The sequence below is a fragment of the Podarcis liolepis genome (genome assembly GCF_965112155.1).
Source record: "Podarcis liolepis genome assembly, chromosome: 12".
Classification (NCBI taxonomy): Eukaryota; Metazoa; Chordata; class Lepidosauria; order Squamata; family Lacertidae; genus Podarcis; species Podarcis liolepis.
The window spans coordinates 52,545,011-52,562,834 of NC_139563.1; the positions used below are offsets into that span (position 1 = coordinate 52,545,011).

Genomic DNA, 17,824 nt, shown 5'->3' on the forward strand with positions numbered 1-17,824 from the left:
GGTGGGGATTCAAACTGGCGACCTTCTGATCGGCAAGCCCAAGAGGCTAAGTGGGTTAGACCACAGCGCCACCTGTGTCATAGTATATGAGCACAACTAAGTGTTTTCAGCTAGTAGCCTTATCCAAGTGTGCACATAAGCTAGGCAACTGTAGCATCCTGCCAACTTGGGGGGGAGACTTTTGCAATAGGTTCTGTACACACAGTCAGAAATTCAGGAAAGGTTAAACTTCCCTCACCATTTGGCAAGCCATGACATAGAAGTAGTTAATTATATGAGCATTGTGGTAAGTTATGGCTTAGTAAACTTAACAAAAGGCTACAGCTCAGTGGCAGAGCAACTTCCTTGCATTCAGAAGGCCCCAAAGTGTGGCTGAGAATGCCCCCTGTTGGAATCCAGGAGAGCTGCCGCCTTCCCGTGTAGACAATACTGTGCTGGGTGGACTGATAGCCTGACTCAGTATAAGGCAGCTTCTTTTGCATGTCAAGTAAAATGGTTAAATATACTCACACTTTGAAGCCGAGCTCTCCCTGCTCTATTTGAATTAACATGGGGCTGGATCAGATGATATATACCGTATTTTTCGTCCTATAGGGCGCACCGGCCCATAGGGCGCACCTCGTTTTTGGGGGGGGAAATGAATTTAAAAAAATTATTCCCCCCCCCCCGCCCTGGCTGCCGCCCCAAGCCTTGCGCTCACCTGCCCGAAGCACGGGGCACCCTCCGGAGGGCTCCCCGTGCTTCGGGCGACAGGCTGCCGCCCCAAGCCTCGCGCACCCGGCGGGACCTCCCGCCGGGCGCGCGAGGCTTGCGGATAGCTTCCTGAAGCCTGGAGAGCGAGAGGCGCACCGATGCCTCTCACTCTCCAGGCTTCAGCGAAAGCCTGCATTTGCCCCATAGGACGCACACACATTTCCCCTTCATTTTTGGAGGGGGAAAAGTGTGTGCTATGGGGCAAAAAATACGGTATCCCCAGTCAAGGACCCCGGCTTGCCGTCGCAATGGAGGGGGGCTGGCATTGTGTGACATGCACCCACCATGCAACAAGCCGGCATCATGTGCACATGCTCGCGACACACTGCGCAATGTGCTTACATCACTCACGCATGCCGCTGGCATGTCGTATGCATGCTACGCAGCTTGCGCAAGTGGCGCAAGCACACCACATGGCATGTGTGAGTGAGGTCACCACCACAGAGTTTTGAGAGGACCCAATCCCTATTGGTAAAACCTATTTGGTGTTTCGCAACTTTCTGACTAGTTGCAGGACCATAGCCAGACCTAGCAGAGTAAACGCAGAATCCACGGAAGCAATTGGTGACTTGGCTGCAGACAGGATAGACGAAGCAGGAAGCAGGAACTTGTAGTTAGGTGTTTATTATATACAGTGGACTATTTACAGGAACAGAACATGGATCTTTAGTTAGCTCTCTCTGACACGACTCACAACTCCTACACTGACACAGAACAACTGAACTACTGAACTCTGAACCAATACATTCCAGTTAGTAGGCCGTTAATTATCACTCCCTTGAGAGAGCATGACCAATCAGGGAGCGGACTCCATGTCTCTGTGTTATCACCAGGCAGACTTACGCCTTCAGGTTGCCTTCTGGCTGTCTGCCGAACCTTAATTGGCTCTGTGTGAGTAGCTGCACATACACAGTTTCCCAACAGTCCCCTCCTTGAAATTTTTTTGGGGGGGCCTCAGCCCCCACCCCATGGTGCCCAGTTTTGGCCTCCATTGGCTACTGGTCTGTTTCCTGGCACAATTCAAAATGCTGGTTTTAAAGCCCTACACGACTTGGGTCCAAACTATCTGAAAGACCGTGTTGCCTCAAGTTCTGAGATCTTCAGGGAAGGCCCTTCTCTCGGTCCCACCACCCTCTTAATACACACAGGAAAGGGTCTTCTTGAATTGTGTTGCAAAATACTGTGTGGTGGTTCTTTCTGTTGAAAGCAGGACATCAGCCGCATGATTTACACCTATGTGCTTTGAACTGAACATGCAGAGATAAGGTTGGCACAAATGATTTGCCAGGTGGGCAGGAAGCACCTGTGTGTACTGCTGCCTTTCACAAATTGGGCTAGAAGTGGAAAGGAGCATACCTATAATCTGATGCAGAGTCTTGTCTGCAGTAAGAATGCAAGTAAATTAACTTTCGCTGACACCTTTCGAATGGAAAGAAAATATAGAAGTTGTATTAGTCACAGACTATTTAAGTGGTTTTATCATGGTATGTTTTTACTTGCTTGTAAAGTGCTTTGGGGCTTTTCTTAGTGAGAATCAATACATAAATTTAATAAACCGAACCAACCAAACCTGACACCATTACCTTTTGATGCAATGACTCGTGTGTTATTGACAGCTACATATAACAACAGATTTCTTGTTTGAGAACAAAAACTAATGGAAATCATAGGACACGGAGGATACAATATTAGGTTCTAAGGGTGGAAGGATAAAGTATACCCTGCAGATGTCATGCTCAAAGTTTCTAATTTAAGTTATAGCTATAACATTTAAAAATATGGTATTTAATGAGATCTGATTAATACTGCAGTTATCATCAAGTATTTCTGCCAAGGGTTCTCTTGTAGCACTTACAAGGTTTACTGTTGCAGTCCTGTGGCAAAAATCCTGCAAGAAAAGAAAATGGAAATTCATACTGTATATAACCTTTACTATGCAGTCTGAAATTACGGGGAGAAAATGTTAAATATACTGTTTTCATTTTAGCTGTAAACTTTATACACCATTACTGAACAGTACCATAACAACTTTGTATAACAGCAGAAGCAGTTCTTTGTGCTGCTTTCAGATCCTTCCAAAGGCAGCCTTTCTCTTTTTGATCTCTCCTTTTCACCACTCAACCCTTATTCATCATATGGAAGTGAATCACATTCTGTATCCTAGCCTGTGTTGGCTCATGTGCCAAATGGGAGATGGAGCTTCAGCTGCAGAAATGTTATATGGGATGGGGGCCCACCATAAAACAGCATTTAGGACCCTCTATTTCCATTCCTAGCATTGGATTTGTTTGTATGGATGGTTTTTCACTGTCATCCCAGCTACTTTTTTGGGATCCCAATATGGATAAAAGCATATAATAAGTGATTTAGATAAGATACACTCAAGTTTCTTGAGACGTATCCTGGGGCTCCCAATTTCAGTCAAGTATACACACAATGAAGGGACGTGGGTGGCACTATGGGTTAAAACACAGAGCCTAGGACTTGCTGATCAGAAGGTTGGCGCTTTGAATCCCCGTGACGGGGTGAGCTCCCGTTGCTCAGTCCCTGCTCCTGCCAACCTAGCAGTTTGAAAGCACGTCAAAGTGCAAGTAGATAAATAGGTACCGCTCCGGCGGGAAGGTAAACGGCGTTTCCGTGTGCTGCTCTGGTTTCGCCAGAAGTGGCTTAGTCATGCTGGCCACATGACCCAGAAGCTGTACGCTGGCTCCCTTGGCCAATAAAGCGAAATGAGTGCTGCAACCCCAGAGTCGGCCACAACTGGACCTAATGGTCAGGGGTCCCTTTACCTTTATACACACAATGAACTATTGGGTGTGGACTAGCACTAAAAAAACCTGGTTGTGTTGCCATTTTCATTGCCAACCTTTGAGTCTGCTTTCTGACTTACTTAAGGACTCTTATAAATCCAGATGGTTCTAACTCTGCAAAATTCGATCTATTGGTATCAACTTGGAACTCTTCTGGGTTCTTCAACTTATTGTGATTACCTTTTTCCTGCCAGAGAGGACGGTAAATGCTTGTGGTTTTATGTGTCGGGGCTCGAATGCATCATGTGTGGCTGGGATGTGGAGAAGGAAACATTTGCTCCTCCACCTCAGACAACAAAGAGACAGCGAGAGAGAGGGTGGGAAGATGTTGGTGCAGTGTAGGATGAAGTTTTAAGTTCTGCATGTATTTATTGCTTGCAAGTTCACCTCTTGTGACTACCAATATATGGCTGACACTGGCGTAGCTGGCGTTTAGAGGTCCCACTGCCCACATACCTATTGCATTGGCACAAAGTCATTGCTAAAAATCAGGTAGCCAGAATGACAATATGTACAAACTGGGGAAATGCCATCCCCCCTTCTGGAGATTCTGTTTAAGGCAAAATCTGGAACACGGCAAACATGAGGAAATGGGTGGATTTGGACAGAGTGAGAGAGTGTGGGCAGCAAGAAGCCAAATTTAACAAGACGTTGAGTTTGTTTATCTCGTATTGGAACAATGAAGTACAGCATTTGGCAAATCCACCCTCTTTGCTGGGGGATGTTTAAAGACTGGGAGTACAGATGAGTTAGACTGAATCTAAAGCTGATAAAGAAAATATTTTTAAGAATGTATTGAATTGAAATAGCAAATATAAATACCGGATATAGTTATTTACTGACAAATATATATTCTATTTATTATAATTTTAGAGGTTTGCTTATTGGATTAAATATTACATATTTGATTAAATATATAGAATTCTATATTATCAATGGGTGGCACTGTGGGTAAAACCTCAGTGCCTAGGACTTGCTGATCGCAACGTCGGCAGTTCGAATCCCCGCGGCGGGGTGAGCTCCCATCGTTCGGTCCCAGCTCCTGCCCACCTAGCAGTTCGAAAGCACTCTTAAGTGCAAGTAGATAAATAGGTACTGCTATATAGCGGGAAGGTAAATAGCGTTTCCGTGTGCGGCGCTGGTGCAGGCTCGCCAGATGCCGCTTAGTCACGCTGGCCACGTGACCCGGAAGTGTCTCCGGACAGCGCTGGCTCCCGGCCTCTTGAGCGAGATGAGCGCGCAACCCTAGAGTTGGACACGACTGGCCCGTACGGGCAGGGGCACGTTTACCTTTTTTATATTATCCATACAGCTTTCCATATATATATTTCATTTTTTTAAAAAAGATATATAGGCTACCTATGCAAGAGAGTTCTTAAATTAGCTCCGCATGCAAAATTCTACCACAGTTCTTATATCACCATTGCTCCGCTCCCCCCTCACTTTTAAAGCAGCAGCTATTTTTATTCCCACTTCTGAGACTAGTAGCAGGTGGCTAGCGCCATTCAAGCCCACAAATATCCTTTTAACATTCCAGTTTGTTTGTTTTTTTGACAAACTCCCCAAATTGCAGGAATTCAAAAGTACATGTTGCCCATGACTCCTGGCTTAGGAGCAATTTAAACTGTAATACAGGCATTTCTGGCAGCAAACGACATTCAATGGAGCTAGCTGAGGAGTGTGAGGCTTGTGGGAGAAAACGCATTGCAATTTGTAATGCAGATCTTCCTTGATTCTCTGCAGGATTTCACAAATCCCTCACGGTAGACACAGCAGGGAAATTCTTACCTTTCACATTTCTACAGTGCAGGCTCTCAGAGAGGTCCTTGAATAACGCCATACGATACAATCTACTTTATGAGCTGGTGTACCGCAACTGCAATGTATATAGTTTCTTCGATGTTTATATCTTTGCAGGGTCCGCACCTAAATTTTAGGCAAGGAATTGGGCTTTGTTTCGTTTATGTTTTTAAAGTCTAAACACAAAATTGATGGCTGGCTTTCATATCCTGGCATTTTTATTTCTATTTTAATGCTATTTTGAGTTCTTTACTTGCACAGTAAGAGAAATGGAAAGAGACTGTTAAATAGATTGGCAGGAGCCTGCACAACTGGAAAAGATTATTTGTGTGACTGGCAGTTATAAAAAAAGGTAAAGGACCCCTGACAGTTAAGGCCAGCCTCGAACAACTCTAGGGTTGCAGCGCTCATCTCGCTTTACTGGCTGAGGGAGCCGACGTTTGTCCGCAGTTTTTCCAGGTCATGTGGCCAGCATGACTAAGCCGCTTCTGGCGAACCAGAGCAGCACACAGAAACGCCGTTTACCTTCCCGCCAGAGAGGTACCGATTTATCTACTTGCACTTCATGCTTTCGAACTGCTAGGTGGGCAGGAGCTGGGACCGAACATCGGGAGCTCACCCCATTGTGAGGATTCGAACCACCGACCTTCCGACCGGCAAACCCACAGTGCCACCCGTGTGGGACCAAATTTTCATAGATGCTTGGCAGCCATGTAATCTCAGCAGGTACTAAAAACTGCACCATTTGTACTGCATTGTAGGGGTGAGAATTCCCCCCCCCGGGGGGGCACATATAATGGTCAGGGACTGCACTAAGGTGGTGGTGGGTAATTCTCTCTCTCCCCCCCCTCTCTCACAGACACACACACATACCCCACTAATTTCTTTTTACTTCCTCCTCCACTCCTCCATAGATGGGAGTGCATTTCTGGTAGACTGGAGGGGAGCTTGATTCCTTAGCCCCTCCCAAGGTGAGCTAAGCCTGGCCTATTCTATTGACTTAATCCCTTTGTGCATTAATTAGACTTAAGCATGTTGGTTATAAGTTATTCCCGCAGTTGGGAGAAGGGTGAAGAAGTTGCACCATCTCTGTCTCCACCCTTCCCCTCCTGACTGCAGATTTATTTAGAGTTTAAAACACTGTTTAAACTTTAGAGCCGCTCACCCCATCAACTTGGGCCCCAGATCCAGGTTGGGTTGACACTGAATGCGCATGGATTAGTGTGTTTGTGTGCTAGTAATCATGAGCCTTTGCCACTATCAATGCTTTCCCCACTGATTTCAGGGCTGCCCCTGTTTGGCTTGCACTATATTGGGGAAAGGGTACTATTATATGGCTGTAGGACCTTCAGCAGAGACTTTGTGACAATGGCATCAACATTTATGCGGTTGTTTGCACTTCTCACCCTTCTTCCCAGCAACGAGAGGGGAAAGAATATTGATGGGTAATGAAGAGACTGCACAATTTTCTTCGGGATCAGCACAAAGTTACACATAGCACAGGTGTGCTTTTAACAGAGATAAATTTGGAAAGTTTGCATTGATTAATTACTCTCAAGTTCTCACATTCATCTGCCTAGTGTGAAAAGAACCGGGATCAAGCTTATAGACACAGACACACATTCGTGTAGGCATTATCATGCATACACATTATATATTTTTAAAAAATGTTTAAACTGAGGAATAAGTAGCAAATGCTAGACATTTGAATAATTTTGTTCCTCAGGAGCCAATTAACAACAAATGTCAACAGCCACATTACCAATTAAAATTATTGGACTGGTTAATTCTGCGTCTAGCTTAGGTTCTAGAAGGTTATTTTGTGGGGGTTGGAGGTGGGGTAGACGTGTTATAACACTAGAGAAAACAACCAAGTAGTAAAATGAGAAACCAGGACCAAATATTTAGCCCCGTGGGCCTATCTTTTAGATCTGGGAACCTAGCAGCTACATGGAGAGCTTCTGTGTTGCAGTCCAGACACTGATTATTAATCTAATTTTAATAGTCCAGTTTTTCTCTTTCCCAAAGTTCCCATTTTCCATTGCAGTTTATTTCTTTGAGGCCTTGATGGGCAATCTCAGGGCCAGGGTCCTCCTGGCTTCTCAATCTGGCCCTTAGAACTGTTCCCAGGATACATCCCTCACCAGGGTGCTTAAGGATGCGCAAGTATGTGCAGAAACTAGTCTACTGTACAAAAGTTGCTCTGCTCACTTTTACCCACTGCTGCCATGTGACACCCCCATGCCCCTCCTTGAAGGTTGCTCAAAAAGGAATGAAGCCCTCTGGCAGAAAAGAGTCCCCCATCACTGCTTTAAAGTAATAACACATTCACCATAAAAACAAATCACTTCTGAGTAAATGCAAAACTTCCCATAAGCCAACTTGAGGGACTTCCTGGAGCACAGTGCATGGAGCCTTGATTGAAGGGGGTATCAGTGGGAACCCAAGGCATATACGAAACCCAAACATTCCTAAGCAGTCAGTTGATAAAACGCAAGAATTTGATGTGCTAGCCACACCAACTCAAACTTCAACTCAAGTGGCTCTTGGGAGAGGGTACATCACACAGAGGTATTCAGGAACACCAGAAGATGCCTTATGTTAGGGTTGTTGCAATGGAATTCTTGATCCTGTCCTTGTGCAGAGTATAAATGAATGCTGCCCATCACAAGAATGACTTTCAAAGCTTTACTGGAAACTGTCCTAAAACAGATACAAATAAATGTCACAAGATGCAAAGTAACACATTGCTACTTTTTTTTTTTTTACAAGCTAGCAATGCAGCCCTGTCTTCTTTAGAGTCCTTAAAACAGTTCTATAAACTTTCCTCTCTCTGATCCCAGAGAGACAGATATCCTAAGCAACTTGTTTTTTCACCATCACAGAGTTTAGCTTCAATAGCTACTAGCTCCATTGCTGTTTGTTTGTTTTTTTAAACCACTTTGGTTCCGCCTTCCTTCTGTGAAAGATCTGCAGCCTAAAGACTGAAATGGAAACATCCAACCTTTTCTGCCGCATTTGCCAGAGTGTAACCTCCTGAGCCTAATGCAGCCTTCCCTCTGCAAAATGTTTTCAAACACAATGCGTACAAACATTACATTTTGAGCATATTAAGTTCTATCTTTAACACCTTAAACTGAATCAGGCCATTGGTCCATTTAACTCAGTACTTTTGACACTGACCGGCAGCAGATCTCAAGGGTTTCAGGCAGGGATCTCTCCTAGTTCTACTTGGAAACACCAGGGACTGAGCCTGGGACCTTCTGTATGCAAGGCAGCTGCCCCACCACTGAGCTATGACACTGCAACACTGAGATCCCCCTTTTTTTTTTTTTTTGGCCAAAATATGCTGGGTATTGAGCTTGGGATCTTCTGCATGCAAAACATGTACTCTACTTCTGAGCAGTTCCCCCTTCCTGTGAGCAGGTTAAAGTCATTAAGGTAACTATAGCTGGCTGATGAGTTTGACAGCCTCTGCATTCCCCCCCCTTCCCAGTCAACATATTTAAGTGCTGGTGTTTGAGCTGTTATTGCTGTGGTACACCTCATTTCTATTTACAATGTGCCCATTTCTATCCAACAGGAGAAAAAGAGATAGAGTGAAATGATTTCACAAAATTGCAGGAAGGAAATGCATAATGTAATTGAGAATACAATAAATGGCACTGCCCAGACTAACATGCTGCATTCTTCACTCTAATTAGCTCCTTTGGAGCAGAGCAGATTGCTTTCAATAAGCCCAAGAAAATTGAGTTTGATTCACTGGAGACAATCTGGGTTCAGTGGTTAACCTCACAGCCTTTAACAAGGGAACTTCTTAAGGATACACAACAGTAACGAGTGAACTTGTCAATAGAAATTGGGGGCAATGTCAGGATTTGACCTGGTTTCAGATGGAAACAGCTCTTGGAGGGAAAATTTGGACAAGAGAGGGGAACAGTGGCTATTTCAGCACATTGGAATGGAATGGAATTGTACGTTTTGCAAAATGGAAGTCACGTGTGACCGAGATAAAGGCTCCGTCCTGCTCAAGCAGCTTTGTATTGTGTTGCTACTGTCTTACCATAGATGTGTGTTTATTATGAATACCAGTGAAAAGTAGGTCTCTAATAATATTTGATCAAACCGTTGGCCAGAGGACCAGCTGCGGCAAGGAGCTTGCTTTCTCCTCCAATCAGAAGAGAGCTTCGATGTTTCATTTCCTTAGCAAGAGGAATGACAACATGATTCTAATGATACAGATATGAGTGGCTCTCTTCAGATGATCATGTGTATTACTTCCCATACTTCAGAATGTGGTAAGTTACCCATGGTGTATTTATCACCCTCCTGATCATTCTATGTAGAAGAGGCCCTGAACTTCTGCCCCAAAGTGCTACCCTGATGGTACCACTAGTTGGAGAAAAAATAGTGGCAGTAGTGGCAAATTGAGATGGTGGCATATTGGGATGAGAAGAGAAGGGATGGCATGGAGATAGCTCCTGGCTAACAAACTCAGCTTGCTTCTTAATGTTGCAGTCCTGTGCACACGTCAGTTGGGGTAAATCCCATTGAACTCACTTACTTATGAGTAGAGTTGTACAGGATTGTGTTGCAAAAATGGACCCAAACAAATGATTCCCAACAAGCAAAAATGGGCCCTTTTGTTCTGTACAAGTTCATTATAAACATGCAATATGATTTAAAATTAAGCTTTGAAGAGTCATTGTTATATATTGTTGTACTGTGTATTTTGGGTCTATGGACTGCAATAAAAACACTGTGTGTGTATACTGAAATTGTCTTCTGCAAACATGTCACACATAGCTTGAGAGTTCCAGATTTGCTACTTGGGTTTCTTTCTTTTGCAGTTCTGGAAGGGGTGGTGAAGGTCACACAAAGTAAACGCTTCTGCTATTTGTATTAAGCATAAGAACTTAATGTCATGGTCTGGCCTACAGCTGCGGACGTCGGGACCGGGGGCAAGATGGCGGGGTGGGAGCAGGAACGAGGGTCCAGAAGTCAGGGGTCCAAGGGTCAGGAAGCAAGGAGTCACAAAGTCAAGGGTCTGAGGGGCAAGAAGCAAGGAGTCACGAAGTCAAGGGTCCAAAGATCAAGAAGCAGGGAGTCAGGAAGCCGAGGTCCGAGGATCAGGAAGCAAGAAGCCACATGCAGCAAGGCAGGAAACATGTTGCTGTGGCAAAGAGCTGAAGGGAAATGTTGCCCCAACCCAACCACCACATTAAGATGGGAAAGGAACTGTAACCATTCCGGTCCGATGAGAATCTTTGAACAGCAGCTCTTAATACATTGCTTTAAGAATGTTCACCTCACGTAGCGAAGTAGTTTTTAGCATCCTGCAATTAACCTGAAGGAAGATCTGGCAGCAGTTGTGGAGGTGGGCAGAGGGAGGCGGGGGAGGGAGAACCTAAAGAATAAGGGATCTGTTCATGTCATGGAACCAAACATTTGGAGAAGAGCTTTTAAGCAAGATCGATGCCTATAATGAGAAAAGGGTTTAAAAACCAGCAAAGCAATAATGCACATATTAGCTTTTTGATTGAGCGTGCTGATATCTTCCTCAAAACAATTATGCCATTCATCCTGTAACAAACATAATGACCCTGATAGGCTCGCACGGGAAGCTTGAGTCAATCAATCCCAACCTCTTATTCCGATAGACACCAAGCACTGAGGCGGGCCAGCCCTGCTTCCTTGCTGCTCTTTTATTTGCTTCTTGACACATGCCATTAAGGCCTAAACTTTACGGAAATGTTGCCCTTTTTGCTTCCCCCCTCGAACAACCCCACCCCCCTCTCTCCAAAGCCTAATTGACTCCTCTAAACAATATATTATCAGGCTAATGATTTGTTCTTGTAGCCTGGAGAGTTTCCGACTGTGTTTTCTTTTGAGAAATGCATAAATTGTAGCCCCATAATCCTATCGGGAAGGTTTTTAATAAGACATGACATTTCAGAAAAACTAAAGCAAGGGACGGGGTGTCTGCCACTCTATGGGCATTGTGCTCAGGCCTCGGCGCTTAATCTAAGATATTGAATGCCAGCTGCCAAATTGTGTCTGTAACATTTGACTGTGCAATGCGGTATGGTTTTAATATTCATCAGAGAGCTTCAATACAGGCTGACAGTACAGAGTACACTGCTATTATTACAAAATGATTTCTGGGCCTTGAGGGAACTTGGTACCATGCTGACTGAAGCCATATAGCTAAGTACTGAAGTACATGGCAGCTTTGTATTCAAAGTACCTTTGCCATCTTTATTCATCCTTGGAAGAAGGGATGTGGGTGGCGCTGTGGTCTAAACCACTGAGCCTCTTGGGCTTGCTGATCAGAAGGTTGGCGGTTCGAATCTGCACGATGGAGTGAGCTCCCATTGCTCAGTCCCAGCTCCTGCCAACCTAGCAGTTCGAAAGCATGCCAGTGCAAGTACAGTGGTACCTCAGGTTACATACCTAATTCGTTCCGGAGGTCTGTTCTTAACCTGAAACTGTTCTTAACCTGAAGCACCATTTTAGCTAATGGTGCCTCCCACTGCCGCCGTGCCGCCGGAACACGATTTCTGTTCTTATCCTGAAGCAAAGTTCTTAACCCGAGGTGCTATTTCTGGGTTAGCAGAGTCTGTAACCTGAAGAGTATGTAACCTGAAGTGTATGTAACCCGAGGTACCACTGTAGATAAATAGGTATCACTGCGGTGGGAAGGTAAACGGTGTTTCCATGCACTCTGGCTTCCATCACAGTGTCCCATTGCACTAAAAGTGGTTTAGACATGCTGGCCATATGACCCGGAAAGCTGTTTGTGGACAATCACCGGCTCCCTCAGCCTGAAAGCGAGATGAGCACCACAACCCATAGTCACCTTTGACTGTACTTAACCATCCAGGGGTTCTTTACCTTTTTTACCTTTACCTTCATTGGAATAGCCCTACAAAGTTAATCAATGTTCCCCTTTTACAATGGTGAAATTAAGGCTGAGAAATACCAGTTTGCTCCCAGCCAGTGTTGGCTCTAGGTTTTCGTGGCAAGAAGACACTCTCCATTCCTTTGGGGGGGGTTCCTTGGTGGGTCTAGCTCCTCATTGCAGCTGGTCATGGAAGCAGAGAATTGTAGAGTTGGAAGGGATCCCATGGGTTGAAGGAGCTGCGTATGTTTATCCTGGAAAAGAGGAGATATGATAGCCATCTTCATGTGGTAACATGGAGACGGTTTTTTTCACTGTTGTCACCAGTGTTGTGGAATGCCCTCCCTGCTGAAATAAGAGAGTCCCCATCAGAATTGGCATTCTACCAGTTCCTGAAGACACACCTCCCATGAATTGATTGTGATTTCATTGTTTTAACTGTTCTAATTATTATGTTTTTAATTATTTGTTTTATTGTATAATTTAATTAAGGATGCTTTAATGTTATTTTGCCTTTAATTATGGATTGATTTTGGAGTTGTAAACCTCTTAGAAGATATTTTGGTATTTAAGCAGTATATAAATTAATAAATAATAACACTAACTGGATAGGCCAGAGATTGACCTTCTGCATGGAGGTCTACCACCAACCTAAACCCCATCCCCAAATGCATATATAATTGCATGGAGAGGGAGAAGATGGGTGACCAACAGGAATCATGCTGCCCCTTGTTTACAGATATTGCTGGCGTCTGACCGGATACCAAAATCTGGTTGTATATTAGCCACAGGGGAACTAGAAAATATTTTTCCAGATCCAATATTAGGTGTCCACAGCAACATCTATCTGATATCATAAAAATCTCTGTGCAAACTTCCCTGAAAGAGAGGGGAAAGTGCAAAGGTACCAAATATTAAGAAGATATTAAAGCTCACTTGAGGTTTCAAGATTTATTGAATGGAAGGGTAAATATTGAGAGAGATTAAGAAAGATTATAGAGAGGTTATCGGGTCATTGTTGACTCAGTGGGAAATGAATCGCACTATTCACTCGAATAAGTGCATGGGACTAGGCAAGAGGAGGAAGAAAAGGTACCCTACCTAGCTAGCAGACACAGAACGAAAGGAATCTTAGAGTAATTTAATTCAGTAGATGAATTAAAGCTGAATCCATAACATTCACATCTTCCATCATTTGAAGTTGGTGCTCATCAAAATTTTGCAATGCAGTTCTTCAAGCAATGTTTATAAAAGTGTATATATTAGGGGAAGGTTTGCATTAAAATGAAGATATTAGTGAATTAAGGGGCACAGGTGGCGCTGTGGGTTAAACCACAGAGCCTAGGACTTGGCAATCAGAAGGTCGGCAGTTCAAATCCCCACGACGGGGTGAGCTCCCGTTACTCGGTCCCTGCTCCTGCCCACCTAGCAGTTCAAAAGCATGTCAAAGTGCAAGTAGATAAATAGGTACCACTCCGGTGGGAAGGTAAACGGTGTTTCTGTGCACTGATCTGGCTCGCCAGAAACAGCTTTGTCATGCTGGCCACATGACCTGGCAGCTGTATGCCAGCTCCCTCGGCCAGTAAAGCGAGATGGGCGCCGCAACCCCAGAGTCAGCCACGACTGGACCTAATGGTCAGGGGTCCCTTTACCTTTTATTAGTGAATTACTGCTTGCAGAAATGTGTACATTAATCAAAACGACATAGAGCAATGTGTTTAATCAGATAAATTTGCACGTTTACAGGTTTCTATAGGCATGGCAGTACAGAACAGTCCATTGTTTGGTCAGGTGGTATAACATCTAAAGGCTCTTGTAGGCCAGATTAGGTATTGCAGGACCTGTGCAACTGCCGCTGAAAGCTGCAGTCCTGTACATCTGCCTCCAATTTCCCCCTATAATGTCTACAAAATGCATGGCATACATGGCATGAATGATGTTACTTTCTCACACCAGCTCCACTTCATTGACTGTGGAGGTGAGAAACTTGCAACATGATGATATCATGCTGTGACATTAGCAGTGAAGGCAAGAAGAGGAGAGATGTGTCATGAACACATCTGCCCCAAGTAGAGAGGCACAGCATGAGTTAAGAAGCAGCCAGCAGCAGGGAAGCTTGCATTACCCTCAGACAGTGGGGAGCAGTCGGCTGTCTGCTCCCCTCCCCCCCCCCAACAATGAAAGGAACGCAGATAAGACGCTAGCAGAGAGTGGGATGGAGAAAAGCCAACTAGCTCAAGAAGCACAGGCAGGCTCAGAAAGCAGGAGGGGGGATATTTCCTCACCGGAAGAGGAGGCAATTAATCCTATGAGCCCAAGGAGTAGACGGATGGGAAAGACAGGAAACAAAACCAGAAACGTAAGGGTCATAGGTTCAGGATATTCTGCAGAAGCAGGAAGAACTCATCAGAAGGGTCAACTGAATTGTAAGTTACAGAAGCTCCGATAGAGCTTCCAAGGCTGGTTGTTTGTTTTGGAATAAATCTTCAAGCTAATTACGATTTGTGTGCTGTGTTATCAAGACGGTAGCCTGGGCTCCTGACAAGATGTGGCATCTTCCATCATCACATGTCATAATGTCTAGTTCTGACTGGACTAACACATCTTGAGAAAGACTATGTTCTAACCACATTCCAATTCATAGATTTTGGCTCGAGATTTGTCAGATCTGTCTATTCCTGTGTGAACCTGCATGCATATCATGGGCAACTTCTGATGCCCTATTCCAGGTCCCTCTGCTGCTGTCTCCAGAAACAAGAAGTTGATTCCAGAGAGCATTCCATACATGGAGAGCTGCTGCAGAAAAGGCCACCCTCTCATGTTGCCACCCTCTGAACCTCTCATGGAGGAGACACATGGAGAATGGCCTCAGAGGATGATCTCAGGGTCTTGGTAGGTTCATATGAGGAGAGGCAGTCCTTGAAGTATTGCGGTCCTAATACTTAATGGGTCAAAACCAGCACTTTGAATTGGGCCTGGAAACTAATTGGCAGTTAGTGCGGTCTGACCAAGATCGGTGTAATATGCTCAAACCTTCTTGCCCCCGTGAGAACCTTGCTGCTGAATTCTGCACAAGCTAAAGTTTCCGAACTGTCTTCAAAGACAGCTTTATGTATAACACATTGCAATATTTTATTTTGTGGCATTTTGTTATTGCTTTGCTTTGGTTATATTGCTTTTATTTATTTTTATTTTTGGTAAACCGTTCTGAGAGCTTTGGCTGAAGAGCACCTGCTAAATACTCCAAGCAAGCAAATAATTGATACTCAACTTCTCACACAGGCATAGCCACTCCATCTTGCTTTATGCATTCGCACACAACATAGACATGTGTTAGTAGACAGATATGGTGAATTTAGCATCTCCAGTGCAACACAGGCAATTAGGATGGTGATGGATGTTTTAAGGGCTCCACTAGTCCGATGCCATGCACATTGAACTTGATTAGCATTGTGTCCACTGTTTGCATTGTCAGCTCACATATGCCTGTCGTCTTGTACAGCTTCCTCAAGCCGGCGTTCCAAAATGATGCACATGTCACATCAAAGCAAGCAATGTCAACTTGCATTGCATTACATTCTATGACATGCTGTGATCTTATGTAACTGAACACAGCACATTCTGTCATTTTGCACGACAGGATTAAAGAGCAGGGAAATTATCTTAAAATAGACCATAACACATTATACAAAGCTATCTCTATCTTCTCCTACCTTCCAAGATTACAATTATCCATTAGGCGGCACAGGCACACAGGAAACTTGACTGAGAATGGGACTGCCCTGGGTAGACTAGTTTGAAGTTACTTGTCCATCTCCAAGTCCACAACATCTGAATGGCATCACACTGACTACCCCTGAAATACACTAATATATAACCACTTCCAAACCACAGCAGTAAAAATAATAAAACAGCGGCATGTCCAAAACCTGTATCAGTTTTATTTATTTATTTTAAAATGTGGGTTTTTAAAAGTCTTTTAAAAGTGGAACCTGGTTTATCAGGGCAAATGGGTCACTGCCCCACCAATCTTAGTCTACCCTCAGCCTCAAAATCACAGTCATGAGGCACCATCATGTTCTACCTTGGGTTGACAGGCTGTGGGGAATGAGAAGGAGGGTGAAGAGGAGTATGGGATGTGGGGGCTCATGCAGCAGAGCAGAAGTAAGATGAGGGAGTCCTCCTCTTTCTCTGAATCTGGCAGCTCTGGCTGGAGAGGCCATTCACATAAGACATGGGGATCTCGTGAGTAAGCTCAACACACCTTGCCTTTAAATGTTTGGTGGGTGGGCATAGGAACCCATTGGGACAACTCAATAGCTCCCATGTGGTCTGGGAACCTCTTGCCCTAGTTTTGAACTCAGGACCTCCTGCTCCTAGCTCTGCTAGTCCTGTCATTCAAATGCTTAGTCAGAACCTTGGAGCTGGTATAACTCCGAGTCTGTTGGTGAGTCTGAGCCGTTATGTTGCCTCAACAAAAATCTCTTCCCTCCGTTGAAGAGCCTCTACCATTGTGTTTTGGATGTGTCAGGACATAGCTCAAGCTCCTGAATTGGGCCTGGATATGCACCAGCAACTCAGCTTCCAGTCCATTGATTCCTGGCCAGCAGAAAATTTATTTTACTGGTCTTGATAGTCATGTTCAACCATTAAGTTTCAGGAAGGCCTCTCCTCCTCCCGGAGGGGAGGTGTTGTGGGCGGGAGACGACTCCCGCGTCACGCAGGAAGCGTTATGCCCCCTGCCCCATCCACATGGCTGGTGCGCCACTCCTCCCGGTTGAGCACCCAATCGGGCGGCTTGGTGGGGGCGTGGTTTGCTGCTCAAGACGCAGCCGCGCCAGCCATTCAGCCTCTTTGCTCACCTTCTCGTCGCGAGTCACCCACCCACCACTCCCTTAGGGTTTGGGGCTTAGCTTTTCTCTTGACCTTGCTATGGACCTATGGTTGGTTGCCCAGGTTGCCCAGGGGGCCTGGTAGGGATTTTTCCAACCGGCATTAGGCCTTTTGGTTTCTTCGCCTACCTCGTAGCAATCGTCACAACTTTCTTGGTATTGGGCGGTTAGGCATTGGAATGTGTTGTTGGTGTGTGGAAGGGCAAGGTGTGGCCATCACCTACCCCTTCCAATTTGGGTATTCCATTAAAGGAACCCAGCAGTTGTGTATCCTGTCCGATGCCTGTGTGATGGGGGGCCATGGCACGACCCTCGGTGACATCAGGGGAGAGCTTATAGTTGTATTAGCATCAACAGGCTCCCCCTACTAGTGGTTAACCCCCTCTTCAGACTCACCCCTCTTCAAATGGGTGGAGTCAAATTTTCCATGGTCTAATACCTAAGCCAATACCTTCTCACTTGCTGTAATCAATGAAGTTGTGGCCTTTTCTTGCCCATTAACCTTATATTCTGTGTCAACGTGTCTTTATTCCCCAAGCAGGGATCGGGTCCTCGAATCACAACAGCATGCCTTTGAATACTGATCGCAGAATAGGGCTGTTTTCTTTGTTGAAGTAAGGGTAGCAAAAATGCAACTAAGAAGCTCACATCGTAAAAATTTCTTTGGA

General features: G+C 44.9%; 1 long non-coding RNA gene across 1 annotated transcript; it reads right to left on the reverse strand.

The window, feature by feature from the left end:
• Window positions 1-2,558: 2,558 nt before the first annotated feature.
• Window positions 2,559-17,533, reverse strand: LOC310690121. The gene is made up of 3 exons (XR_014517923.1): window positions 16,529-17,533; window positions 15,978-16,120; window positions 2,559-2,641 (listed from the first exon to the last, which is right to left on the reverse strand). It is a non-coding gene; the product is annotated as an uncharacterized lncRNA (long non-coding RNA).
• Window positions 17,534-17,824: the final 291 nt, after the last annotated feature.